The sequence below is a fragment of the Leopardus geoffroyi genome, chromosome A1 (genome assembly GCF_018350155.1).
Source record: "Leopardus geoffroyi isolate Oge1 chromosome A1, O.geoffroyi_Oge1_pat1.0, whole genome shotgun sequence".
NCBI classification, from domain to species: domain Eukaryota; kingdom Metazoa; phylum Chordata; class Mammalia; order Carnivora; family Felidae; genus Leopardus; species Leopardus geoffroyi.
The window spans coordinates 164,592,204-164,620,000 of NC_059326.1; the positions used below are offsets into that span (position 1 = coordinate 164,592,204).

The following is a 27,797-nucleotide window of genomic DNA, read 5'->3' on the forward strand; positions in this document are numbered from 1 at the left end:
CCTATGAAAATGGCTAGAATCAAAAAGACAAGATTTGGAGAAAAAGACACCTCAGACACTGTTGGTTGGAATGTAAATCTATGTAGCTACTGTGGAAAACAAAAATTAAAAATAGAAACACCGTATGATTCCATAATTCTCTGGGGTACTTACCCAAAGAAAACAAAAGCATTAATTCAAAAAGATATAGACACTCTTGTGTTTATTGAAGCATTATTTATAATGTTAATATGTTGAAAAAACTGAAATATCTTATAGGTAGGTGAATGGATAAAGAAGAGTGCCGTGTGTGTGTGTGTGTGTGTGTGTGTGTGTGTGTGTGTGTGTAATGGCATATTACTTAGCCGTAAAAAAGAATGATATCTTGCCATTTGTAACAACCTAGATGAACTTGGAGGACATGATGCTAAGTGAAATAAGTCACGCATATAAAGACAAATACCATCTGATTTCACTCATGTGCAATTTAAGAAACAAAACAAATGAAGAAAAGAAAGAAAAGAACATTCTCTTAAACGCAGAGAAGAAATTGATGGTTGCCAGAGGGAAGGTTGGTTTGGGGGAAGGGTGAAATAGATAAAGAGGATTCAGAGTTACAACCTTACAGTTATAAATGAGTCACAGAAATGAAAGGTATAGTGTAGGGAACATGGCCAATGAGATAGTAATAATGTTGTTTGGTGACAGGTGGTGATTATACATTACCATAGTGAGCAATGAGTAATATGTGGAATTGTTGGATCATTATGTACACTTGAAACTAATATAACACTATGTTAATTAGGCTTCAGTAAAAAATCAAATTGTGGTTCTGATGTTAATAATAACAACAATAATAGAATATAACAGAAATTTAAAAAATGGTCAATATGTATTGATTACTTACTGTATAATAGGATTAATAGCTTGATAATCATGCCAGTTAACAGGAGAGGAGACTCACGCTTAGAGAAGTTAAATAATATTACGTGACCATGCTCCTAGAAAATGGCAGTATGTGTTACTCTGTTTTCTCTTAATGTTCTATTTACTGCCACTCACAGTGAAACACAGGTTTCACATACCATTTGCAGGTCTTGAGTGAGGACAAAAGTGAGTGAGAACAAAACCAGTTAGGATGAAGAGTAAAAAGCTAATATGTCTGACTTTATTCCCACCTGTCTCTATGCCAGAAACCAGCTAATACTCAGGACCATTAAACTGTTTTACTGTTTGCCCGCTGTCCAAGAGCTCAAGAACTTCATCACATCTTTTTATGATGTTCATTGTTCCCCATTAGTAATTCTTCTTTTATATCTTTGGGTGAATATAATAACCAATACAGGAACCTTGTTGAACACAGAATAATAGGAAGTAGAGATAAAAGGGGAAAAAAACTATAAGAGGTGATGTTATTTTTATTTTCCATGAAAAAATCAACTGTAAGAGGGAATATAAGCTATTCAAATCTCTAAAATCAGAGAAAAAAAATAGCAAATAGGCAAAATGAAACAAAAAAAATAATAGCCCCCCAATACTTTTTTCTTCTTTGGAAATACAAGAATGACATGGGTTTTTTTTAAATCAATTATAGCTACTTTTCTAGATGTTTTTTTTGTTACTAAAATGTCTATATCCATTAGTAAGGATGTCATTTCAGAAAGCAAGAGAGAATCCCAATGTGTATAAAATATAAAAATAAATAAAACCTACAGGATGAATTTATATCTTAAAAAAAGGAAAAGAATCAAAAAGTAGACTGCTCATATACTGCTCCAAAAATAAAATATCAAAAAGTTATTAATGAGTCTTCAGAAATTAATGAAAATAGGGGCACCTGGGTGGCTCAGTTGGTTAAGCGTCCAACTTCGGCTCAGGTCATGATCTCACGGTTTGTGAGTTCAAGCCCCATGTCAGGCTCTGTGCTGACAGCTCAGAGCCTGGAGCCTGCTTCAGATTCTGTGTCTCATTCTCTCTCTGCCCCTCCCTACTTGGGCTCTGTCTCTTTGTCTCTCAAAAATAAATAAATGTAAATTAAAAAAAATTAAAAAGAAATTAATGAAAATAACTTAGTAATAATGCTGTTGTACTTTTGAAAAGAACAGATGGTCAGAATCATGGCCAGTAATACAACCCCTATCAAAATAACATCAGCACTATTCACAGAGCTAGAACAAACAATCCTAAAATTTCTATGAAGTCAGAAAAGACCCAAAATAGCCAAAGCAATCCTGAAAAAGAAAACCAAAGCTGGAGACATCACAATTCTGGACTTCAAGCAGTATTACAAAGCTGTAATCATTAAGATAGTATGGTACTGTCACAAGAAAAGACACATAGATCAATGGAACAGAATAGAGAACACAGAAATGAACCCACAAATGTATGACCAACTGATCTTTGACAAGCAGGAAAGAATATCCAAGGGAAAAAAAAAACAGTATCTTCAGCAAATGGTTTTGGGAAAACTGGATGGCCACATGCAGAAGAATGAACCTGGACCACTTTCTCACACCATACACAAAAATAAACTCAAAATGGATGAAAGACCTAAATGTAAGACAGGAAACCATCAAAATCCTAGAGGAGAAAACAGGCAACAACCTCTTTGACGCTGGCCACGGCAACTTCTTATTTGACATGTCTCTGGAGGCAAGGGAAACAAAAGCAAAAATGAACTATTGGGACCTCATTAAGAGAAAAATCATCTGCGCAGTGAAGGAAACAATGAGCAGAACTAAAAGGCAACTGACGGAATGGGAGAAGATATTTGCAAATGATATCAAATAAAGGATTAGTATCCAAAATCTATAAAGAGCTTATCAAACTCAACACCCCAAAAACAAATAATTAAGTGAAGAAATGGGTGAAAGGTGTGAATACACACTTTTCTGAAGAAGATATATGGATAGCTAACAGACACATGAAATGATGTTCAACATCACTCATCATCAGAGAAATCCAAATCAAAACCACAATGAGATACCACCTCACTCCTGTCAGAATGGCTAACATTAACAACTCGTGCAACAACAGATGTTGGCAAGGATGCGGCGAAAGAGGATCTCTTTTGCACTGCTGGTGGGAATGCAAACTGGTGCAGCTGCTCTGGAAAACAGTATGGAGATTCCGCAAAAAATTAAAAATAGAACTACCCTATGACCCCGCGATTTTACTACTAGGTATTTATCCAAAAGATACGAGAGTGCTGATTCGAAGGGGCACATACACCCTAATCCTATAGCAGCACTATTGATAATAGCCAAAGTATGGAAAGAGCCCAAATGTCCATCGATGGATGAATGGATAAAGAAGATGTGGTGTATTACACGGCAATCAACAAGAATGAAATCTTGCCACTTGTAACATTGTGGATGGAATTAGAGGGTATTATGCTAAGCGAAAAATGTCAGAGGAAGATAAATACCCGCTGATTTCACTCATATTTGGAATTCAAGAAACAAAACAGATGAATGTAAGGGAAGGGGAGCAAAAATAATATAAATAGAGAAAGGGAGACAAACCATAAGAGACTCTTTTTTTTTTTTAATTTTTTTTTTCAACGTTTATTTATTTTTGGGACAGAGAGAGACAGAGCATGAACGGGGGAGGGGCAGAGAGAGAGGGAGACACAGAATCGGAAACAGGCTCCAGGCTCTGAGCCATCAGCCCAGAGCCTGACACGGGGCTCGAACTCCCGGACCGCGAGATCGTGACCTGGCTGAAGTCGGACGCTTAACGGACTGCGCCACCCAGGCGCCTCCATAAGAGACTCTTAAATACAGAGAACAAACTGAGGGCTGCTGGTAGGGTGTTGGAATGGGGGAGGGATGAATTAAATGGTGATGGGCATTACGGAGGACATTTGGGATAAGCAGTGAGTGTTGTATGTAAGTGATGAATTAATCAATTCTATTCCTGAAATTATTATTACACTATATGTTAACTAATTTGGATTTAAATAAAAAAAATAAAATAAAAAGAAAGAATCATGGCCAGTAGGATAAAACTAAGCCTAGCTGATAAAAATATGAGTTCAAACTTAACAGGAATGTAACAAATGAACAAAAATTTGTTTTCTTTCTTTTTTAAAAGTTTATTTATTTTGAGAGAGAGAGGGAGAAAAGAGGGCATAAGTTGGGGAGGGGCAGAGAGACAGGGAGTGAGAAACCCAAGCAGGCTCACACTGACAGTACAGAACCCCATGTGGGGCTTGAACCAACAAACCGTGCAATCATGACCTGAGCTGAAACCGAGTGGTCACTTAATCGACTGAACCACCGAGGCACTGCAAAAATTTATTTTCCTAACTACAAAAATAGATATGTTGGCTGAGAAATGAAATGTCAGGAAGTATCATTTCATCTTTTAATGAGGGAAGTATGTTTAATTTTAAGATTTTGATGAAATGGACAAATTCCTCTCAAAGGATGCATCTACCAAAACTTAACACAGTGATACACAATCTGAGTTATCTGTGACTATCAAAGACTTAACTATTCACAGGAAGAAAATTTGAGATCAGGATAGCTTCAGAAGTGTATTTTACAAAGCATTTAAGAAGCAAATGAAGAAAATATTACACAGATTCTTCCAGAGAATAGAAAATGTGGGACAGTTGCTAACTGGTTTTATGAGATCAGCATAACTTGAGACTCACGTGATGAGGATATTACAATTCAGGAAAATTACAGACAAGCTTCATTAAGAAACATAGATGCAAAATCCTAAACAACATATTACTCATCAAATGTAATAACTTATAAGAAGGATACTATAATGTCACGATTTGTGTTTTGTCACGAATATGATGATATTTTAACACTTGAAAATCAATTAATGTATTTAAACACATAGCAAAAAAATGGAAAAACTAATTCATCTCAATAGTTTAAGACAAAACATTTGATAAAATCTTTCTTGATTATAGACATTTACCAAAGTAGAAATAGAAGTTAATTTGATAAAAATTAACTATAAAAACCAAACCTTAAACAAATTGTTGCTAAACATTGTGCTTGTTTATAGTATTTTTAAAGCTCTCATATTCTGAATGAGCAAAGAGAATTCCCATTGCTACCACTATCATTAAGTATTTTACTAGGGGGTCTAGGTGGTATCAAAAGGCAAGAAAAAAATAGTGTAACAATTAACAAATGAACAAGTAAAACTGTCATTATTTACAGTAAATGTTATTGTGTATATTGAAAATCCAAAAGAATTGTTGGTAAGTTACTAAATTATGTGAATTTAGCTATGCTGTTCCATATTTTTATTATAAAAATTGTTTTATGTCTGTAATCAGACATAATAGAAAATACAGTTTTTCAAAATTTTATGTTTTACAATACCATATATAATATAAAGACCTTAGAAATATTTTTTCCTGACTCAAATTTTATCAATTTAGTAGTTTTGTTTATGAATTTACTATGTATCTACATTTGTTACAAGAGAGCTACAATCATAAGTGGTCCATATCTCATTTTATGTTTGAATATTAAATAACATTAGCATAAAATTAATTTTTTTTTCAAAATAAATCATCAAGTGCAGTCAGATATCTTTATTTCCATATCTTCCTTTACTCACACCAAAGAATCACTGTGTCAGTTAATATGTAATTGTGAAAAATGAATGCAAAAGGTATGCATAATCTCTATACAGAAGATCCCTATAAATGAAAGGATCTAATACATCCAAGCGTTGTAGGATCAATTTTCCTTGAATTGGTCTACACATTAAACTCAATTCAATCAAAATCCCAGCAATGTGCATCAGTATATAAACTGGAAAGCTGACTCTAAATTAAAAGAAATGCAAAGGACTAAGAAAATAAACAGTCTTTTAGAAGAAAAATAAAATTAGTGGACAAACTAACAGATATCATTATTTATTATAAATACACAATAATTAAGACATAGTAGTATTGGCACACGATAGATAAATATGAAAATGGACCCCAATTAAGAGTCCAAAATATTTCTCATATTTGTATTTTGACAAGGTATCATTGTAGAGCAATGAGTGAAACTTTACTCAGTAAAATGCATTTTGACAATTGCATACCCATGTAGAAACTAATAAAAAGAAACAATGACAGTGATTGGTTATTTGCAATACATATCAGCAAGGGGAAGTTTATATCAAGAATATGCAAATTCCTCCCACTGGAAAACATAGCTAACCTAAGAGAATTATTGTTTTGCAATTTGAACAGGACCATCACAGAGATATCCAAGTGGCTAATATATACATGATAAATGTCTCACCTTCTTTCATCAGAATGAAAATTAAAAATATAAGGGAATAGCACTTGTCATGATAGATAAAGTTCAAAAACTAATAAAATAAATTTACCTAGAGTAATATAAAAATGCATTTCTGATGGGAGTATAAATTGTTAGAACCCCTTTTGCAGAGTAGTTACTACCTAGTAAAACAGATAATACATACGCTATGACCCAGCAGTTACATACCCAGTTATCAAGGTATATATCCAACAAAATTTTGGGCCACTATACCAGAAATCTGCACAAGAAAATTCATGACATAACACTACAAAATGAGAAAAATCCTAAAACTCCATCCACAATAGAATGGATATATAAAGTGTGGTAAATTCATTCAATGGAATACTATTTAACACTGAAATTAAACCAACTATATCTGCTAAAACACTATGAATTAATAACTTTATAGAACATAGAGTCAAAAAAACCACACATGAAGTTGTACAGGCTGTGGTGGTCTCATTTATATCAATGTAGAGCCAAAGAGACCACACATGAAGTGGTATAGACTGTGCTGGTCTCCTTTATATAAAGTGCAAAACAGGTGAAATTACCCTATGGTGTTAAAAGTCGGGAGAGTGACTACTTTTACAGAGAAGGAAGGAAAATAGGAAGGATACCAATGAGAGCTTTTGAGGTACAGAAGAAATTTCATTGATTGATTTAGCTACACATGTTTCTGTGCTTTGTGGTCATAAATTGAGCTCTTTTTTTTTTTTTTTTTCGTGCCTTTCTCTGAGTGAATAGTATACTTCCAAAAGTGTTAATAACATAGCAACCAAAATTAAGATTTATAACATTTCTAATTTTCTTTCCTTACTAAACTATTAATCTGATAACAGCACATTTAAAATGAATATTGCCCTTCTGGTCTATTGTCTTTTTTTGAAAATGAATAAGTTAAAAAAAAAAAGTTGCCCAGAGAGCACAAGGTCCACAAAATTAGAAATTAAAGGGTAAATATTCAAGACATAGATATTGTTATAGTTAGGAGAAAGAACAATGGTTGGGAGAAAAAGCAGGGTCAAACAGAAGGTTCTCTATTATTTAAAAATACACACATGGAAAGTATCTTACTCTTATTTCAAATAAAATATGCTTTCTGAAAGCAAGTACCCTCAATAGTTTATACATTTTTTTTCTTTTTTAGAACTAATTTTTAAAATAAGTCTTGACTTATAACATTCAGATAATTCTTCTAAACTTGATTTAATTGTACAATAGTGCCCTTCTAATTGGAGAGAACATTTTCTACTCCAATACCCAGGATTTAGCTGGTGTGTGAATGTTCAAATGCTGCTGGGGCTGATATAGTGCCTTAAACTCTTTAGAATCTTTTTTTTTCCAATTGTCACCTTTCAGCTTAGTTTTCTAGCTGTTTTGAATATGATAGAAGAAATAACAGGGAAAGAAAATTAACTGAAATGGTGGAAACACTTCTAAGAATCATACACAGTTAGCCATTACGTGATTAAGACTGTCTCCAGGTTTGATTCTATAAAGAAGTTTAAAGGATACCTGCTTGCTTCTAACTGAAAAGGTCTTCTTACTCAGAAATTCTCCCACCCAGGTGAGTAATATAGCTAAACTCCCATAAATATGAAATTTATTCCATTAAGTTAAAAATTTTATCTAGGAGTCTCTGCCATTTTGATAAGGAATAAGATATTAAGCCATGATTTGTCATGAGTGGTTTAGCAGAAATTTATTCATTACATTATTGTATTAGTTTCCTGTGGCTACTATAACAAATTACCACAGCCTGATGATGTAAAACAGCAGAAATTTATTCTCTCACAGTTATGGAAACAGGAACTCTGAAACAGAGATATTGGCAAGGCTGTGCTTCTTGGGAAGCTCTCTAAGAGAATCCATTCCTTGCCCTTTTTAGTTTCTGGTGGCTGATGGTGTTCCCTTGTGGCTGAATCACTCAGCTCTGTCCACATTTGTGTGTGGTGTTGAATTTCCTGTGTCTCTCCTATGAAGACCATTGCCATGCTCTTTGAGGCCTACCTAGGTAATCTAGGATAACCTCCCCATGTCAAGATCTTTAATTTAATCCCATCTGCAACAATACTTTTCTTTATAAAGATTTACAAGTTCTAGGGATTAGGAGTGGTGGTTGAAATAGAATTACAGAAATGAACATTAGGATTATGTAAAAAAGGAAAAGATCTATGATAATGATACATGATACTAATTTAGCATTTAATGGAGGTCTGGCATTGTCTTTGCTACCGGAAGATCATAGGTATATTTTTGTTTGTTTTTTTTGTTTTTGTTTTTGTTTTGTGGAGGGAATTAGAGAAAGAAAAGGAAATCACTTTGTTCTTGTCATAGTTCTTCTGTACTTTCTCTGATTCCAGTGAAATGGTAGAAATATAAAGTGGGTAGAGCTGCTTATAGATCCTACAGAACTAGCGAGTTATAATATAGTATAATTTAAAGTGGATATTGGAGGGATTTTAGATTTGGCTCTGATTCAGTAATATATGTATTATAGGAGGTATTTCCATGCAAATTTATGATTCTAGTTTACTGTTTTATGGAAACTCATGCAACTTTAATTTTTAACTCATACATCTGTACTTTTGTTTAACGTTTTAAATATGGTATATCTAATCCAGTTGAGCCTGTTACCTTCAGTATCACAAAAGAAGTATTTAATGCATGTAACATCCATATGAAAAATGTGAATTATATAATATATACACCTCAGAAACATCACACTCATGAAATTTACTTGCTTGGCCTTTCTACTTATTGTAAAGTGAAATTTCAAGAGGAGAAGACTACTGGAAAATGACTTTGCTATTTGGGTTATCAGTTTTGGACAGTTTGAAACCTAGTCATTTACTTTTTTTGTTGTCTATCATTCCTTTGATGAATAGTTTGCCTTATTTCCTCTTAATGGTTATGATATAACAGTTATAAACCTAGCCTTCCAGTTTTCTTACCTGCTGTGCAATGAAAAAAAGATGAGCCAGGCTTCGGAGAGTTACAGAGTTTGAGACAGGGGTGATGATTTCCCACTACAGTCCTCATTTGGTTGCCAAGATATATAACATCAGAAAATATGGTGTTTCCTCAGAACTTAAACCTATCTTAGAATGACAACCAGGATCTGTGTAATTTACTCGACTCAACATTCCAAGCATAATAATATCAGTTCTTTAAATTTATGGGACAATTTATGATAAAGATATTTCTTTTTAAGCAACTGAGCAGTAAAATATGGATGATGAGATGAGATTCATACTTTTTTTGTATATATGTTCATGACCCTTTACCAGAAGTGTTTTTGTAGCCTCCAAACTGGTCTCTGTACCTATAATTTTCTACTTATCATGTATATCTATCATTCTGCTCTGCTTTTAATTCTACATATGTATGTATCCTAAATGAAGAATTAAGCATTGATTTATTCAAGAAATTCTTATGACCATCAAGAGAGTTAAAACACAGTCCTTGAAAGTGCTTACCATTTTGACTTAGGTACATAGGAAATGTACAGGGTAGTTATAATATATGATTGAAAGTGAAAAGCATGAGAAGGGAAAAGGTAAATTTTAAAGAATTTAGCAGAGGGTGAGATTATTTCCTAATGGGGAAAATATTAATCTGTATAGAAAGTCCTTCTTAAGGTTGGACATGATCAGGGTATTGTTTGCATACAAAGAGGAGGTACAGAGAACATTGAAAACATTTGAACGTAATTCTCTAGACAATTTTTCATCATTGGTAGATTTTTTTTCAGTTTATTTACTTATTTTGAGAGAGAGAGAACACGAACAGGGGAGGGACAGAGAGAGAGGCAGAGAGAGAATCCCAAGCAGGCTCCATGCTCAGTGCAGAGTCCAATGCAGGACTCGATTTCATGACCATAAGATCATGACCTGAGCTGATCATCAAGAATCAGACACTTAACCAACTGAGCCACCCGGGCACCCCTGATCATTGGCAGATATTAAGTGGGGGTATTCCACAACGTTTATTTTTTTTAATAAGATAACATTTTTGAAAATAAAAGAAATAGCCACTGGGGGTGGGGGGAAGGGTATGAGAGAAGAACAGTGAATTCTCATATGAGGTCTTTACGAGACAAAACAGATGAACATAAGGGAAGGGAAACAGAAATAATATAAAAACAGGGAGGGGGACAATATGGAGAACAAACTGAGGGTTACTGGAGAGGTTGTGGGAGGGGGTATGGGCCAAATGGGTAAGGGGCATTAAGGAATCTACTCCTGAAATCATTGTTGTACTATATGCTAACTAATTTGGATGTAAATTATAAAAAATAAAAAATAAATAAAAAAAAAGAATAACAGTGAATTAAGGAAGTATCTGCAGTAAGGAATTGTTCATTAAAATAGAAAGGAATTGGTATTGTTCTAGAAGTACAATTAAACTTATTGAATGATTATGGGATGATGAAAATGAGAGCTAAAGACAAAGTAGTTTTCTGTATTGGTTGGTTTGATGGATAGTGATACCATTCTCTAACAAGGAAAATTATAGAAGAGAAGGTTTGTGACAGAGAAAGAATAGAGGAAAATCTTAGAACCCTGAAAATTTAATTTGATATCCTCTCAAATGGATATTCTTTAACTTTTTTTGTTTTGTTTTACATTTTAATTAGAGAAGACCTTAAGCGTTACTTTGGGACACAGTAAAGAGAGAAGATTCCTTGTGGTTCTCCCTTAGCTTACCCATCCTAGTGAGTTAAATGAATTTTGTAGTTAGCTGGACCCATTTACCTCAGGAGGTACTTAACAAATATCAGTTACTACTACTGAAAATGCATCTCTAATGGAAATTTTACTCAACTCTCAAGAGTCTTATGCAGTTATCACTTCCAATCATATAGAGTTGTGGAAACAGTTTTATTCATCTGTTATATTTACAATGATATTTTGATTTCCTGTATATTTTTGAGATTGGCTTTCTGGCAACTCTTCAACAGGCTTGACATTTAAAACACATATGGTTAGGAAATAGTATATTCTGTTTGGCTTATTTGAGTTTTAATGGTGTGGTAGGAAGATGGTGCAGGTCTGGAGTTTGAAAGAGTCTACAGCAGGAGATGTAGCTTTAAAAGTCATCATAGGGGCGCTTGGGTGGCGCAGTCGGTTAAGCGTCCGACTTCAGCCAGGTCACGATCTCGCGGTCCGTGAGTTCGAGCCCCGCGTCGGGCTCTGGGCTGATGGCTCAGAGCCTGGAGCCTGTTTCCGATTCTGTGTCTCCCTCTCTCTCTGCCCCTCCCCCGTTCATGCTCTGTCTCTCTCTGTCCCAAAAATAAAAAAAAATAATAAATGGAAAAAAAAAATTAAAAAAAAAAATAAATAAAAGTCATCATAATGTTGATAGTTGAAACAATGTTAATTAATATGTTATTGGTAAGAAAACAAGATAAAGTATAGAGGATAGTGATGACCGAGATTAAAGGCACTTGGAGATGCTAAAATTTAAGAGATGGGAAAAAGAAGAGCGATTGGGGAATAAAACTCAAAACACTAGCCCAAATTGTAGAGGAGATTCAAAAGATTATTTAAGGGAAGACAGGAAAAGATTAACATTTCAAGATGGTGGAAAACAGTGTGGGAAGGTAAAGAGAGATTTTTAGGTAGAGACACAGAGGAGGTCAGAAAATCTAATTAGGAGACCTTGGTGAGAAATTTTAGAATTTTTTATTTCAGAGACAATGGAAGGGTTGAGAGAAGGCAAAGAATAGAGATGAATTGGTGGAAACTTCTCTTTCAAAGTTTGGAAGTGAATAAAAGAAATAATGTAGATTTTCTTTTATAGACACAGGATTTAGAAAGTGGTTGTGAAATACTAAGATTAGATTTTATTTATAGGATGAGGAGAAAGAATCAGAGGAGATGGATTGATAAAGAGATATGATGATGGAGTACTGTCTCTAGTGAGACAAAAGGACTGGGAATGGAAGTAGGGAGATGGAGACCAAAGAGACAAAGAGTAGGGAAGGGGGAAAAATGAAAGGGAAATCTGGGAAAACGTACATCAGGAAAACAGGAAGATTAATATTAAAGGATTTTGTTATCCATATCTAGGTTCTCTTAGTTAAAATTGGTGCCAATAATTAGAAGTAAATGAATGGTGGTTATTTCTCTACAATCTTACTTTGAAGTTATCAAGGCTTAGGACAAATTCTGCCATGCACATAAATATTTGTTAGTGAGCAGCCACAAAAAAATTCATCCAAAATATTTAGTAACCTTGGTGAGTATTTAGCTTTCTGTTAAGGTGTTGAATTACAGGGGCGCCTGGGTGGCGCAGTCGGTTAAGCGTCCGACTTCAGCCAGGTCACGATCTCGCGGTCCGTGAGTTCGAGCCCCGCGTCGGGCTCTGGGCTGATGGCTCAGAGCCTGGAGCCTGTTTCCGATTCTGTGTCTCCCTCTCTCTCTGCCCCTCCGCCGTTCATGCTCTGTCTCTCTCTGTCCCAAAAATAAATAAACGTTGAAAAAAAAAAAAGGTGTTGAATGACAATTTACATGAAAAGTTCATAGAAGACATACCTAAAAATATTCTAAAATCAGCATTTTTAAAGTTCATATCAGACAACTAAATTGTCCAACTGTGTAACTAGATACAGAAATATCAGGGATATTTATAGAGTGTTTCTATGATCTCAGTAATTTTCCTTAAAATAATTCAACATAGGCAAGTGTGATATCATGTATGTGATATTTAGTTTAAACTTATTTCTAGTCATTTTTCCTAACCCATATTACATAAGTGATCAGCTAGTATTATGTTTCATAATAGGGAGTTTCAGGAACTTCTTCTATCTCCTTCATCATCCTCCTTTGCTTTTTAAATTAAAAGAGTGAATGCCAGAAGTTGATTTTCATTGTTGGAAATAGTGATCTGTTAGCAATCATTTTGAATGTTGAACCAGCATGGTAAACTGGAATAATTAGAGGTATTCAAGATATGTGTACTGGATACTTCCCAACCTGATATGACCATGTTGTAAAATTCCTGTAGGCTCTGGTACCCAAAGTTTGATTCCTAAATGTGTCTGTGCCACTATTGGGTTAGGAGAATTTCTGGCTCCCTGATGTCTCCTATAAAGCATAATAGAATTCTGCCTCTGGAATGTTGTCATATATAACTCTAGGGAACATTTCATGCAAAGAGTTGATCAGAGAACATAAAAGGATAGAGAACTAGAAAGTAATATACCTGACAGAATAGGTACTATAAATTGTGCCTGCTTGCTGATGAGTGATTGTTTAATAAACGTTCGTATGTGTGACAGAATTTGCTTTGAGGCATGATTTCATTAGAGCATAGTTGGGAAGTGGTGATGAAATAGCTAAATCTTTGCCCTCTTCAAAGTTTTCCAGTGTTTGCATTAGGCATGACCTGGTTAGCATAGGTCTCTTTCCTGTAGAGATCATCCCTATTCCACAAGAATTGTATCTCTAAAATATTTCAGCCAGTCCACTGTTGCACTGTGATAACCTACTTCTTCAGGCTGCTTTGTTTTTCAGCAAAGCCTGTTGTGTTAATAGGAGCTAAAGGTAACTGAGGCTCTTCTTGTATCTACCTCTGTAACAAAGACTTTCTGAAAAGAAATATAACCCACAATATTTGTTGTGTGAATTCCTGATTAATGCAAATGACTGTACCTATAATTTAATTTAAATGTAAATCATTAAGGGGAGCATGGGTGGCTCAGTTGGTTTAGACTTGTCTCAGGTAAAGATCTCATGATGCTGCAATCCAGCCCCAAGCCCAGAGCCCAGGCCCTCATCACTGCTGGGTGTGGAGCCTACTGAAGAGTCTTTCTTCCTATCTCTGCTCCTCCCTGCTGCTAGGGCATGTGTGTGTACTTTCTCTCTCTCCCTCACTTTCTTCCCTCTCCCTCTTTCCCTTTCAATCAATCAATAAATCAGTAAGTGTAAATCATTAATATATATGTAATATCATGCTGCCTGTGCTGAAATATTTTAAAGTGAATGACAGCTATCTTAATTATAGCCTTTGCCTTTTAAATAAGATGCCCATAAACCACGTAGTCTTACATGTATACATGAAAATCTTGGTAGACTTAACTGGGTTTCTAGATCCTTTGATTTCATAGAACTGCTACTAAAAGGTTTGACAGCATCAGCAGATACCGTCTAGTAACAGCATTCTCAAAGAGGGTGATCCCATTTTGTCAGGAGGCATTTGGAAATATGGAATGGAGCTTTTTTGGTTGTTAAGATGAATGTCATAATGATTGAAGAATGCTGTTGCGGGGCTAAATTCCACAATGTCTGAGGAGCAAGGTCTAATGGATTCAGGGAAGAATCATCCCACCCAAAATTCCATTTGCATTTCTGTTGAAGAAAACTGCCAGACTAAGCAATATCAATTCTTTCATATCTGTATTATATTAAGGGATTGAGTACATTGTAATTAGTATTTCTTGTGTTTCTGTCTCCATTCATCTGGATCATTTGAGGGAGGACTGTCATTTTAATTTTCATTTGTTGAGAACTCTTAAACACTGTTTGGCAAACAGTGGGTTTTTAATAAATGTTTGTGTCAAATAAACAATATGTATGTGGTCCAAGTCATTCAGCTTTTTGTCTTGAAGAAGGAAATGCCAAAGTTTGCTCCTTGAAGCCAATTTAAACATTTAAAAGCAATTTGGACAAGCCTCTAGATGCATACCTTTTGAGAGTTAAAGAACAAATCAGATTGAATTTAATTTTACTAGATCTGGTAGGAATTTTCTAACTGGCATAATTTCATGTAAGTGTAGAGAAACATAATGAAGAAAAGGATTTAAATTAAAGTCAAATGTCTCTAAAAATAATCCAGTTTTTTTTTAAATTTATTCCTGTAATACTAAGTAAAGCAAGTTTCAACACAAATAGGAAAGCTCAATATCTATCTGAAGTTTCTAGAACAATATATTTCTCAGTTAATTTTTTCATGACTTCCCAAAAAATGTAGGCCTCTAATTTGTGGTCCAGATTGTATATGAAAACAATTCTCAATATTGGGATATACACACAGTTCTCTTTTTAAGCATCATGGTGTTGTCTAAATATATTGTATAATTCTATTAGAATCTTAAATTTTAATTTTGTATTGTATGTCCAAACCTTTGTTCTTTGAAATATTTAATAAAACATCCAAATTTATGTTAACCCATCATCTGAAGTCTTATAGTTTCTTACCAGTTTCCAACACTGAATTATAAATCAGATACCTTGCTAACATTCTGAAGGAGACAAAGCCAACTGCTACCTGACTGAATTTGACTGTTTCCCTTGGCTGTAGGATTTCTTTTTTAGTGAACAATGTTGACGTGAAAAAAAATTTTTTCTAGTTTTAAAGAAAATGTGTTTATACGTGTGTGTATGTCTTTTTTATTTTTTTATTTTTAAAATTTTTTAAGCATTTATTTATTTTTTGAGAGAGAGACACAGAGCACAAGCACGGGAGGGGCAGAGAGAGGAGACACAGAATCTGAAGCAGGCTCCAGGCTCTGAGCTGTCAGCACAGAGCCCGACGTGGGACCTGAACTCAGCAACTGAGGTTATTGACCTGAACTGAAGTCAGACACTTAACCAACTAAGCCACAATGACACTTCTGTGTTTGTCTTTTGTTTTAAAAAAGTTTGATTTCCATCTACAGTGTCTCAGTCAAGAAAATAAAATAGAGCTGTTACTGGAACTTTTTGCATGTTGATAATAATTGAAACTTTGGGCTTTCTAGATTTTACCTAACCTGTAGAACCTCAGCAGATTCAGAGTTAAAGTGTTGGTTTTAGGAAATTCATCTGTTAGATCATTAATTTATGATTATAGGTTATCTGGGGGATGTGGAATAAAAACAGATGGGAAAGTATAATTTCAATAATGGTATATAGCCTGGGAGAAGTTTTGAAGGTGTGCATGGCAGTGATGAATTGAAGCAGGTGAATGCATCATTTGAACAGTGTCTAGGGCAAACATACTCATATTGGATTCAATACTCTAGAATTTGCTTGAAGATAGTGTGGTTGATACTTTTTGTTATTTCTCACTGCCACTGATGCAGGGAAGAATAGTTTCCATCTAACCTACATTCTGGATTCTTTCCTAAATAGGAGATCACTGAGTTTCAAATTCTTCTTGTGCATTCAGAAGTTCAAATTTACATTCATAGTGTTAGAATGCATAACAGATGAATTGTTTCTTTTTCAAGTAACATTATGGCAGTAAACTGCAGGTGATTCCTTTTTTATGCAGTTATGCTCTCTAGATAAAAGGAGGGAAAATTTTCTTATATGTACCCTAAAAATAGGTCAAATAAATACATAACTTCACTCGCAATGTAGAAAATAAAGAAAACATGTGGACTACATTTGAAAGTACTTTTTTAGACGGTTCGTACAAAGTTGTCTTACTTTTTTTTTTATTTTTTATTTCAAAAAAAAAATTTAACGTTTATTTATTTTTGAGACAGAGACAGAGCATGAACGGGGGAGGGTCAGAGAGAGGGAGACACAGAATCAGAAACAGGCTCCAGGCTCTGAGCTGTCAGCACAGAGCCCGACTCGAGGCTCGAACTCATGGACTGCGAGATCATGACCTGAGCCGAAGCCAGCCGCCCAACCGACTGAGCCACCCAGGCGCCCCAAAGTTGTCTTACTTTTTGACATCATTGCAGAATTGTACAACAATCTGCCATCATCACAAAGAAATTTTATTTTATTTTATTTTATATTTAAAAAATTTTTTTTAACGTTTATTTATTTTTGAGACAGAGAGAGACAGAGCATGAACAGGGGAGGGGCAGACAGAGAGGGAGACACAGAATGGAAACAGGCTCCAGGCTCTGAGCCATCAGCCCAGAGCCCAACGCGGGGCTCGAACTCATGGACCGTGAGATCGTGACCTGAGCTGAAGTCGGACGCTTAACTGACTGAGCCACCCAGGTGCCCCAAGAAATTTTATTTTAGAAAACATCTTTTTAAGTCTCTTGACCAATATCTGATATTTTCCTAATTTTATTGTTCAGTGTAAGTGCTTAATAAAATACTGACAAATTTCATATGTCCTTGGCAAACTCCTGAATTCCAGTATTCAACATCCAGTCAGACAATATCTTTACAACATTCATAATTTGACCTATGTTTAGATACTCTGAGTTCGTAGTGGGGAAGAGTCTATAAGAGAGAGATAAACCAAAATCCCTGAATAGAAGTAAAATTTTATTCTTGAATTTATTTTCATTTCTCCAGGACATGGTATGGGTTATTTTTTTCCTTCCTCATTTATAAAGGCCATACAAAACACTCAGACAATTATTATTGATTTAATTTAAGTACACCTTATTATTTGATGAGAAGGAAATATATGATATCTTAGTGATACTGGCATGACATCTTGGATATGGTTTTCATGAGGTAAACACCTGTTTGCAAGGAGCTGGTGAAGAGAGGCAGCCAAATCATGTCCTGTCAATACTGGAATAGCTGTCAGATGCTATTGACATTTGGTTACTGCAGTGACTTGTATTAAACTAGAACTGGTATGAAAACCTTTCTTGAAGGCTAGGTATCTCATTCCCAATAGCTAGATTCATTGAATCCCATTCCTTGTTCTACCTTTGAAGGGTGACATATTCATAATATAAGGGTGGGTTGTTTGTTTTCTAATAAGTGCCTATTATTCATTTTTTGTTCTCTTCATGATTTATTAATTTTGTCTAATTTATTTTCAAAATAAAAGTACAAACTAATAATTTATGAAAGAATACTTTTAACTTTCTTTGGCTTTTCAGTTACTCACATCTTATTTCTTTTAAAATAAATATTATAAGGTGTTTATCTTATTCATCAGTCTCTTGCTATACTAATCATTGAAGTCCTTATTCAACTTAAGTCATTTATTAAAAAAATTTTTTAATGTTTTTATTTATTTTTGAGACACAGAGAGACAGAGCATGAGCAGGGGAGGGGCAGAAAGAGAGGGAGACACAGAATCTGAAGCAGGCTCCAGGCTCTGAGCTGCCAGCACAGCTGCCGACGCGGGGCTTGAACTCACGGACTGTGAGATCGTGACCTGAGCTGAAGTTGAATGCTTAACCTATTGAGCCATCCAGGCGCCCCAAATAATTTATTTTTTTAATGTAGCACATTTTCATTAGAAATTACTATGTAAGCTATCTGCAGGAACCTAGTGACACAAATGTTGGAATTGGGTAGATTTTAGTACAAAATATTTAAGTGTTATGGTCTATGAACAACTTGAGAATGCACACCCAGTGTAATTATATTTAAATTTTGAAATATTTCCAGCATATGTTTACCAAACAAAACACTTCTGTGGGACATAGTAAACTGGTTGGTTGGTGGTTTTTAACACTTGATTAAGATATTTCTAAAAATAAGTTCAAAGCCTAACTTACTAGATGTTTTCCTCTGTGTGTGTGTACGTAAGTGTGTGTTATCATGTAGATGTAATTTTTTTTTCATTTTAAAGCAGAAGCCATTGGGGCGCCTGGGTGGCTCAGTCGGTTAAGCGTCTGACTTCGGCTCAGGTCATGATCTCGCGGTTCGTGAGTTCAAGCCCCGCGTCAGGCTCTGTGCTGATGGCTCAGAGCCTGGAGCCTGTTTCAGATTCTGTGTCTCCCTCTTTCTCTGACCCTCCCCCGTTCATGCTCTGTCTCTCTCTGTCTCAAAAATAAATAAACATTAAAAAAAATAAAAAATAAAATAAAGCAGCAGCTGTTATTTTTACCAATTTTGGGGAGTGTTTACAAAATTATTGTTGCCTAAACTGTCAGTACTACTTGACTCTTAGGCTTTTTTTCAGCTCTATTTGAAATAACTATTTTTTCCTTTTTTCCTTTCTTTTTCTCAGAATAAATTCATAGAAGTGGAATTCCTGCATCAAAGTTATGATTATATGTTCAAAACTCTTGAAACATTTTGCTAAATTACCCTCCAATCTGTGGTACATACAAATGGCCGTTTCAGTATGTTCTTGCCAAGTTTTGTGCCCTCATTTTCTCATTTATAACATGAAGACAACATTATTGCCTTACAATAACTATGTCACCACATAGGTTTGTTGTATTAAATGAGTTAGTGATATGGAAAGTAACTTTTTTGCTGTTATTATTTTAAAATATAATAGTAAAATTTTTTTCTCATTTTAATTATTAGAGAGATGGAACATATTTTCATATATGTATTAGACATTTTGTTTCTTTTCTGTAGTGTCTATTCATATTCTTATAAATGGGTTTGGCTTATTCTTATTTTTATGTACTCTTTATGCCATAAGGATGTTAACCCTATATCTGGATTAAACATTTCAAATATTTTCTTCACTTTTTGTCTTTGTATATATAGCAAATGCTTAATTTTTGTTGTTGTGTCATAATCTTTTTGTGTATATTTTTCCTTTTCTTTATTTAGAAAGTGTTTTAGTTTTCTGTGGTTGCTGTAACATATTACCACAAAGAAGGTGCCTTTAAAATAACAGTAATGCATTCTGTCACAGTCATGGAGGCTGTAAGTCAACCAGATATTGACAGGTTGGTTCCATCTAGAGGATCTGAGAGAATCCATTTCCATGCTTTTTTTTTTTTTTTTTTTTTTAGCTTCTTGTGATTGCTAGTGATTCTTGCCATTCTTTGGCTTGTAGATTTTTCTGGCATCACTTCAGTCTCTGCCTCCATGTTTGCATGACCTTCTTTCCTATATGTGTATGGACTGTGTCCAAATTTCCTTCTTTACATAAGGACACGAATCATGTTGGATTTAGGGCCCATCTTAAGCCTCATCTTAAGTTTATTACATCTGCAATGGCACTGTTTCCAAGTAAAATCAGCTTCATGGGTTCTAGATAGACACGAATTTTTGCAAGACACTATTCAATATAGTGTAAGAATTAATTTCATATTCTAAGATCACAAACATATTCATGCTGACATTTTATTTTTATGTTTCTTTTTTTTACATTTAGTTCTTTAATCCATCTGGTTGACCATTGTTTCCTGAGGTAATTAGTAAAAAATTAGTAGTGATTGGACTGAGGTATATTACCTTGAAGTTTAAGAATCATTCCATTTTTTTTTTTATGCAGTAGTAGAAAAGTGAAATATAAATGCACCATTTAAATATAAATAAGCAGTTTCATACACACACATACACAGAAATAAGGAACATTTTAAAAGGCAGTTTGATGGGGGTGCCTAGGTAGCTCAGTCAGTTAAGCATCTGACTGACTTGATTTCAGCTCAGGTCGTGATCTCACAGTTCATGGGATGGAGCCCTGCATCAAGGTCTGCACTGACAATGCAGAGCCTGCTTGAGATTCTCTGTCTCCTCTCTCTGCCCCCCCCCCCGCCGTGTCTAAATTAATAAACATTAAATGTAAAAACTATATAAAAAAAGACATTTTCATGATTCAGATCTTATCTAAGAAATATCAGGCTTGGTTTCCGTTGTCTGTTGCAAAATAAATATTTCTCCCTCTTGGAAATCTCAGAATATACTAGATATTTCTCATCTCTTCTTGCCCCCACCTAAGATTTACATTATTTTTTTAATTGTGGTTAAAAAAAATCTTATGATGTCTATTCTCTTACATTTTTTAAGTATACGTACAGTATTATTAATGATAAGTAGAGTGTTATATAGCAGATATCTAGAAATTTTTCATCTCACAGGCCTTAAAACTTACCACCATTGAGCATCAACTCACCATCCCCCTCCACTCCTACAGCCCTTAGCAGTCACCATTCACCTTTAAGCTTTGATGAGTTTAATTACATAAGATACCTCATATATATGAAATCATTCAGTATTGTCATTCTGTGACCATTTATTTCACTGGCCATAAGGTCTTCCATCTTCATCCATACTGTAGCATATGGCAGTATATTCTTTTTATGGCTGAAATGTATTCCATTGTGTATATTCCACATTTTCCTACCTGCTTTGATGTAGCTGGTTTCATGCTCATCTGGGATGCAAGAGCCTCATGTTTGATATATGGATTTCTTTAGAGTACTTTTTTAAGTTTATATATTTTTAGAGAGGGAGAGAGAGAGAGAGAGAGAGAGGGAGAGAGCAAGCACAGAGCCCAGTGGGGGGCTCGATCTCACTAACGGAGAGATCATGACCTGAGCTGAGATCAAGAGTTGGACATTTAACAAACTAAGCCACCCAAGCACCCCTGGATTTCTTTTAAAAGAAATCAATCCTTGTATTATTTTATGGTCCTCATTCTCACCATGAGAAGGCCTGGTGGTTTCTATTTTGCCATAACTGCTGACATCACCCCTCTTTTTTCTTCTTTTATATGAATTATCCAATCAAGATGTGTGAAGATTATAGCACTTCAGTCCTCATATATGCTTTAAGTTAGAAGTATTTTAAATGAATAATTCAAGATTTAGAAGATTGACATCGAAAATGTGTCCCTTCTGTTTTTCTTACCTGATGTATTTCTCAATTAATCTTTTATTTTTCTCCATTAGCCTTTTATTTTTTTTCATGCAGAAATGGTCTACCATCACTAATTTTTTAAAGTAAAATATAATAAATTGCATATAACAACCAAGAAAATATAAATATTTTTTGAATTATTTCTCCTCAAGGTTAATTTTTAGCTTTCTTTCTCTCTGTCTCTGTCTCTCTCTTTCTCTCTCTTTTTCTTTTTTTTAGTCAAACTTTAAAAGATTTAAACTCTGTTTTCTTACTGTCCCTTTCCATCCATTCCTACACCGAATAATCCCTTAGGGACTATCCCCAAGTAGTTATTACAGTATTTCTTATTATAATACAAATCCATTTTGTTTATGTTCTTAACCTTTCTGTTGTCCTTTTTGATTTCTCTAGTGTTACTAGATTCTATTTATACCTTTGACTTCAACATGCATTCCTGGCTCTAGTCTTGTCTTTCTTATGGTAGCTTTATAGTCCCTCAAACACTCTTTCATTTTTGTCATATCTTACTTGTTAGAGTTTCAGCTTTCTTTCACCTTCCTAACCTTTACTGGGAAGCGCCCCCCCTTTTTTTTTCTTAGCTTTAGCATTGCCTATATGATAAGAACTCATATATTTTTATCTTCGAGCCATAAACTTCTATTGGATATTTCCACCTTGATATTCCAAGGTACAGCAAACTGGGTAGGTACAAAATTGATATCATTACCTTTATCCCCATCTGCTCCTTTAAAAGTGTTTCCTCTCTCAGTCAGTGGCATTTGTATTCATCCCTTCTTCAAACTAAAAAACCTCCCTAAACATCTTTAGTTCTTATCACTTACTCTTTGTAGAGCTGTTAGGTTCCTTTTGGAATTTTTACCACCTATCATTCCCCTTACCATTTTATCTGTTTCCCTATAATCCATTCTCTTTTATTCTGACAGAGTGATCTTCCTAAGATCCAAATTTTTTACGATTAATCATCTGCTAAATAACCTCCCCGTTCCCCCATACACTTTCTTGGTAGCTTTAGGTGTATTAGTACCAAACCTATAGGTCCAAAATCATTAGGGTGACACATGAGATCACTTTTCAGTATTTTAACTTAACCTTTCAGCCTCATGTTCTTTGCTTATTAGGACCCAGGCTATACTCTGAATACATGCTCTAGTTTTCATTATCTGCAGTGGGCCCCACTCTCTTTCATACCTCTTTGCCACTGAACATACTATTCCCTCTGAGTGTCCTGCTTGGGATTTTCTGCCAAGAAAAGTAAAGAGATAATTTGTCCACTTAATTTTATCATTATATCCTTACTTCCTACAGTAATAACTTTAGGCTATTTTTATAAAATTAGACCTAAAATGTGATTCTCTAAGAGGCTGTAGAAATCTAAGAAATCTATCAATGAGTTTTCCCTGGAATTTATACCCTTGTGGAACCCCTTCAACTTGTGTATGTCCTGGACTTATTGACTGAATTCAAAGGAATAATATATAGTAGACTTGACAGAAATTCCACGTCCAAGATTAGATTAAAATACTAAGGCTTCAGCCTTGTGTCATTCTCTCTTGAGCCCTCACTCTCCCTTGGATTCTTTGCCTAGGGAAAGACAGCTTCCATGCTATGAGTCACAGAAGGGCTAGGGACTTAGAAGAAAGCTCCTGAAGATATACAGATTTTAGGACATTATTAAGTTCTTGCTACTATTCCCCTTGATAACCCAACAGACAGTTTGAATACCCTGCCACAGTTCCTGAGGACCAAGACTCCTAAGTATTGTCAGTAGCCCTGAACTGACCGTATCCCAAGCCCAGTGAAATTCCTAATCCAAGAATTGGTTTTTTAAATTCCTAATTAATACTATCTGACAATGAAGCTTCAAGGCACCTCAAAAAATTCCTTCAAATAGCCAATGAACTTTCTGATGCTGGTGTCCAATGAGAAGTCAGGATGTAGTGCTTTTCTCCTTCATTCAATACTCTTCTAAAATCCCTGTATTCACACAATTCATTTTCTTGTCCCTGAATATAGGGCACTGTGCCAGCCTCTTACTAACAGGAGATCCTCAAACATTTTTAATAAGCTCAAATTTTGCTTTAGAGGACAAATACAAGCTTAACTAATTTTGTTTTCAGAAGTCATTTATTCTGTCTTCCCTTTGTCCTTTTTATCCCACATTCAAATCTTGATGTGCGATACCTGCAGGGACTGTTATGTCCAATGGTGGGTTGGAAGACCAGCATAGATTATCTGCTGGGCATCTGTATCTTCACTTATGCTTTCTGTCAGGTTTCCTTTATCCAGCTGGGTTGCAATGAACAACTCTTCCTCTAACAAAGATTTGATATGAAATGTGAAATTTGGAGGGATCCCTAAAATACTACACACCAAAATGAACTGCAAATCAAGAATTTGATGGTAGGCAGCAGGAAGAGGTATCTCTCCCAGTACCCCCACTCTTGCTGCCCCACTGGCCCACCACCACCATCAGGCCAATTCTGCCACACCTGGACAAATGTCCATTTTTTAAATTCAAGATATATATGTTTATTCACTTTTAGATTTTTTTAATTTAATCTAAATAAAGTTGGAGCCATGCATGCTTTAGAAATAATCGTTACTATAGCTGGTCTTGGCTTTTGGCTAAAAACGAAGTCTTGTTTATTTTCCTCCTATTAGTAAAATGAATTAGCTCAGTCTGTGTGTGTGTGTATTTGATATGTGTGTGTGTGTGTGTGTGTGTGTATATATATATATATATATATATGCATATATATACATATATACACATATATACATATATATACATATATACACACATATACACACATATACACATATATATACATATATACACATATATACATATATATACACATATATATAGACAATTATGTATACATATATATATATATATATATAGTGTGTGTGTGTGTAAAATAATTTTTTTTATATAGAAAAGATGTATTTTCTACTTTGGCTATGGAGCCAAATTACACACAAAAAGAGAAACTTTTGTTATGTCATGATGCATCTCTATACAGTCAATAGAGATATAAAAATTTGCAATGAAATATAAAAGGTAAAACGGTAACTTGCCCTTTTTTGCATCTTAAAATCTCCAAAGAAAATTGAAGTGTTCATAAATCTTTATGAGTAGTGCACTTCACATACACACACACGCTCACACACACAAAGAATATATAATACTGTTAATAAAAATGGCCTTTGAATATTTGTGTATTTGAAGTACTGCTTAAATGGGGTGATACCTGAGATTTTTATTGTAGATCATTCTTTTATCAATTGTTTGATATAATGTAACAATTATTCATAACATGATACAGTTGAAACGGATTCACTAGGCAAATAATAACCTACGCTCTGCTTCTCTATTATAATCCATGACTTTTATATTTATCCTTCAGATGAAAAATTTATTTAGGGATGTAGAAGAGGCACGAAATGCTTTGGTGAGTGGAATGTAATTTAGAGTACATGTAAGAAGAGGAGCATCTAGCCTTACACCCAAATTACTCACCGGTCTCTAGTATCTCAGAGACACAGTAATGGAGGGAATTTTTTTTTTTTTTTGGTTTTATTTTACTAGTAAAGTAGGTATTTGAGACAAAAAAAGTATTTTTTAATGTTTATTTTTGAAAGAGAGTGCAAGCAGGGGAGGGTTAGAGGGGGGAAGAGCCACCCAGGGACCCCAAAGCAGTATCTTTTTCAATGTGCTTCCTATGTGGTTTTCTTCTTTCCATAGGCATTGTTAGATATTCTTTCTATTTCACCTTCATAGAAAGTATTATCTCTTTATAATTTTCAATCCCTTAATTAGCATATTTTTATCACAGTTGTTGAGTTATTTTTGCTGTTTCAGAAATCTATCCTTTTTGAATATTTACTATGGCACAAATTGTCCACACTTGTCTCACCCAAATCAGTTTTACATATGTGAATATTAGGTGAAACCAAACCAAAAATAAATAAATAAGTAAACAAGCAGAAAAAGGTAGCAGATAAAATTATAGCAGGGTATAACTATAGTAGATGCATTACAAAAGTACAGTAACACAAATCTAGGCTATAACAACCATTTTTTGTCATCCATTTTCCAAGCCTTAGTATAATTTTTCAATTTCCTACCCTGAATTATTGATGGATTTCAAATCATTCTAAATAATTGGAAATAATATGATATAGATCACATAGAATTTATGAGTACTACATGCCATAAAATGCCTTGTTTTCATCTTCATTTTTAGTGTAAAAAGAAGTTAGAAAGGTGACAATGTTTTTTTTTTTTTTCTTCTTTACCGTGTAGTTATTTTCTCCAAGAGAGCTTGAGTTTTTGGTATTGAATGGCTAGCAAAATAAATTCAAAGTATATTCACATCATTGAAGTTATTCTTTTCAAAATAAAATGGAAAAATTTGAACTGGTTTTCGTATATGGTTTCTGCAAAGAGTTTCTTTTCCAATTCTAAACATATATTGCCTATCACTAGCCCTATTAGCTTGCAAATGAGTGTGCTGTGTTCAGTCATAAATTTAAAGGTATATTGGATAGAAGTTATTCAGAACAGAAAAGAATGAAGATGTAAAGTAAATCTGATGGTAATATTCATTGGTGCAACATGGGAAAATGTAATGCTTGCTTTATTACAAAGTTTTCTTCTGACCAGAGGTTTTATTTTGTTTGGTGTTGTTATGATATTCATAGTAAGCTTTTTTATGATAATATGAACTTGTGTGGGTGTACTGGATCTCTTCCATTTGTTTCCCCTGACCTGCTTCTCCCTCAGGATGTTGATTGTATGAACTACATCAACGGGCCGCTTTGCCCTTCAGTTTCTTATTTGATTTGACTAATCAGAGGAACCAGCAGGAGACGGGGGACAGGGAAAGGAGGGTGAAGACTGGATTTGGGTTAGTTATTATCTGTTTCTCTTTCTGAGATAGAAATAGTTCATATTTTGGTTTTTTGTTTGTTTTGTTTTTTGCTGTTCCCTCTACTAACAGCCATAGTTTGTGTCAGGCAGTCTAACCCATAAAGCTCTATGATTTGCCTAGATGTTGTAAAGTCTTCCTGTTCTTATTATTTCCTGGTATACCACATTATCCTTTTTAGGTCTCCTTAATCCTTCCCCATGAATAGATAGTTATCTCTTTAACTCCTCAAAGCACCCAGTTTCAGTGCACCATATGTTTCTTGCCTTGAACCTGATTTATAAAGTGAGTTAGGACAATGAACATGCGCTTCTATAAGAAGTTGTTATAGACTTGAAACATTAGTAGAGTGCTTGCAGTCATTCACCAAACTATTTTCATACTCAAGCTAAGAAATGGATTGTGAAGAATATTGCTTTGGTTTTTTTTTGAGATTGTTCAGAAAAGTCAATTAATGATGAGGGAAACTAGAGACCCTATATTAATATTTATTTTGTATATACATACACATATCCATAGACATATGTATACAAACATACATTACATATATATTTGTGGAACTAAATTCCTGTAACTTACTTAATTACATATCTTTATTTTATCCTTCTATATTTTCCACTGCAAAGTCCCAAGTTGGAACCCAAAACACAGCCAATTTCTGTCAGTCTGAGATTAATCCATCTCCTTACATGTAAGAGCTTGTGCTCACAAGACACTATTTGAGAAGAAAAATGAGACAAGGAAGACAATTAAATACATTTCTACCCTTCATGGCTCCCAAAACCAGCTTCCAGTTTCTACCCATACAGCTACAACAGCTAGCAAATTGGCATGAGTTCTCAGTAGCTGAGGCAATGACGGTTGTTGATTCCAAAAAAAATTCAACTTCTTATTTAAAGCACAATAAGAAATAAGAACAAATGCAATTATATAAAATCCATATCTTCATCATACCTAAAAGATAATCTTAATTTGATATTACCTGTGGGTTGAAAAAAAACAAGAAATGACATAAATAAACAAACTCACAGGTGTGAGCCTTTGGGAAGTGCAAAGGAAATTTAGGGGAAAAGAATGTGCATGGAAGAGAGATGGTAGCCAGCAGAGAG

General features: G+C 34.5%; 1 long non-coding RNA gene across 1 annotated transcript in view; it reads left to right on the top strand.

The window, feature by feature from the left end:
• The window catches only part of LOC123609345, a 283,593-nt gene that overhangs the window by 127,344 nt on the left and 128,452 nt on the right, over positions 1–27,797 (top strand). The gene's annotated exons all lie outside the window — the stretch shown is intronic.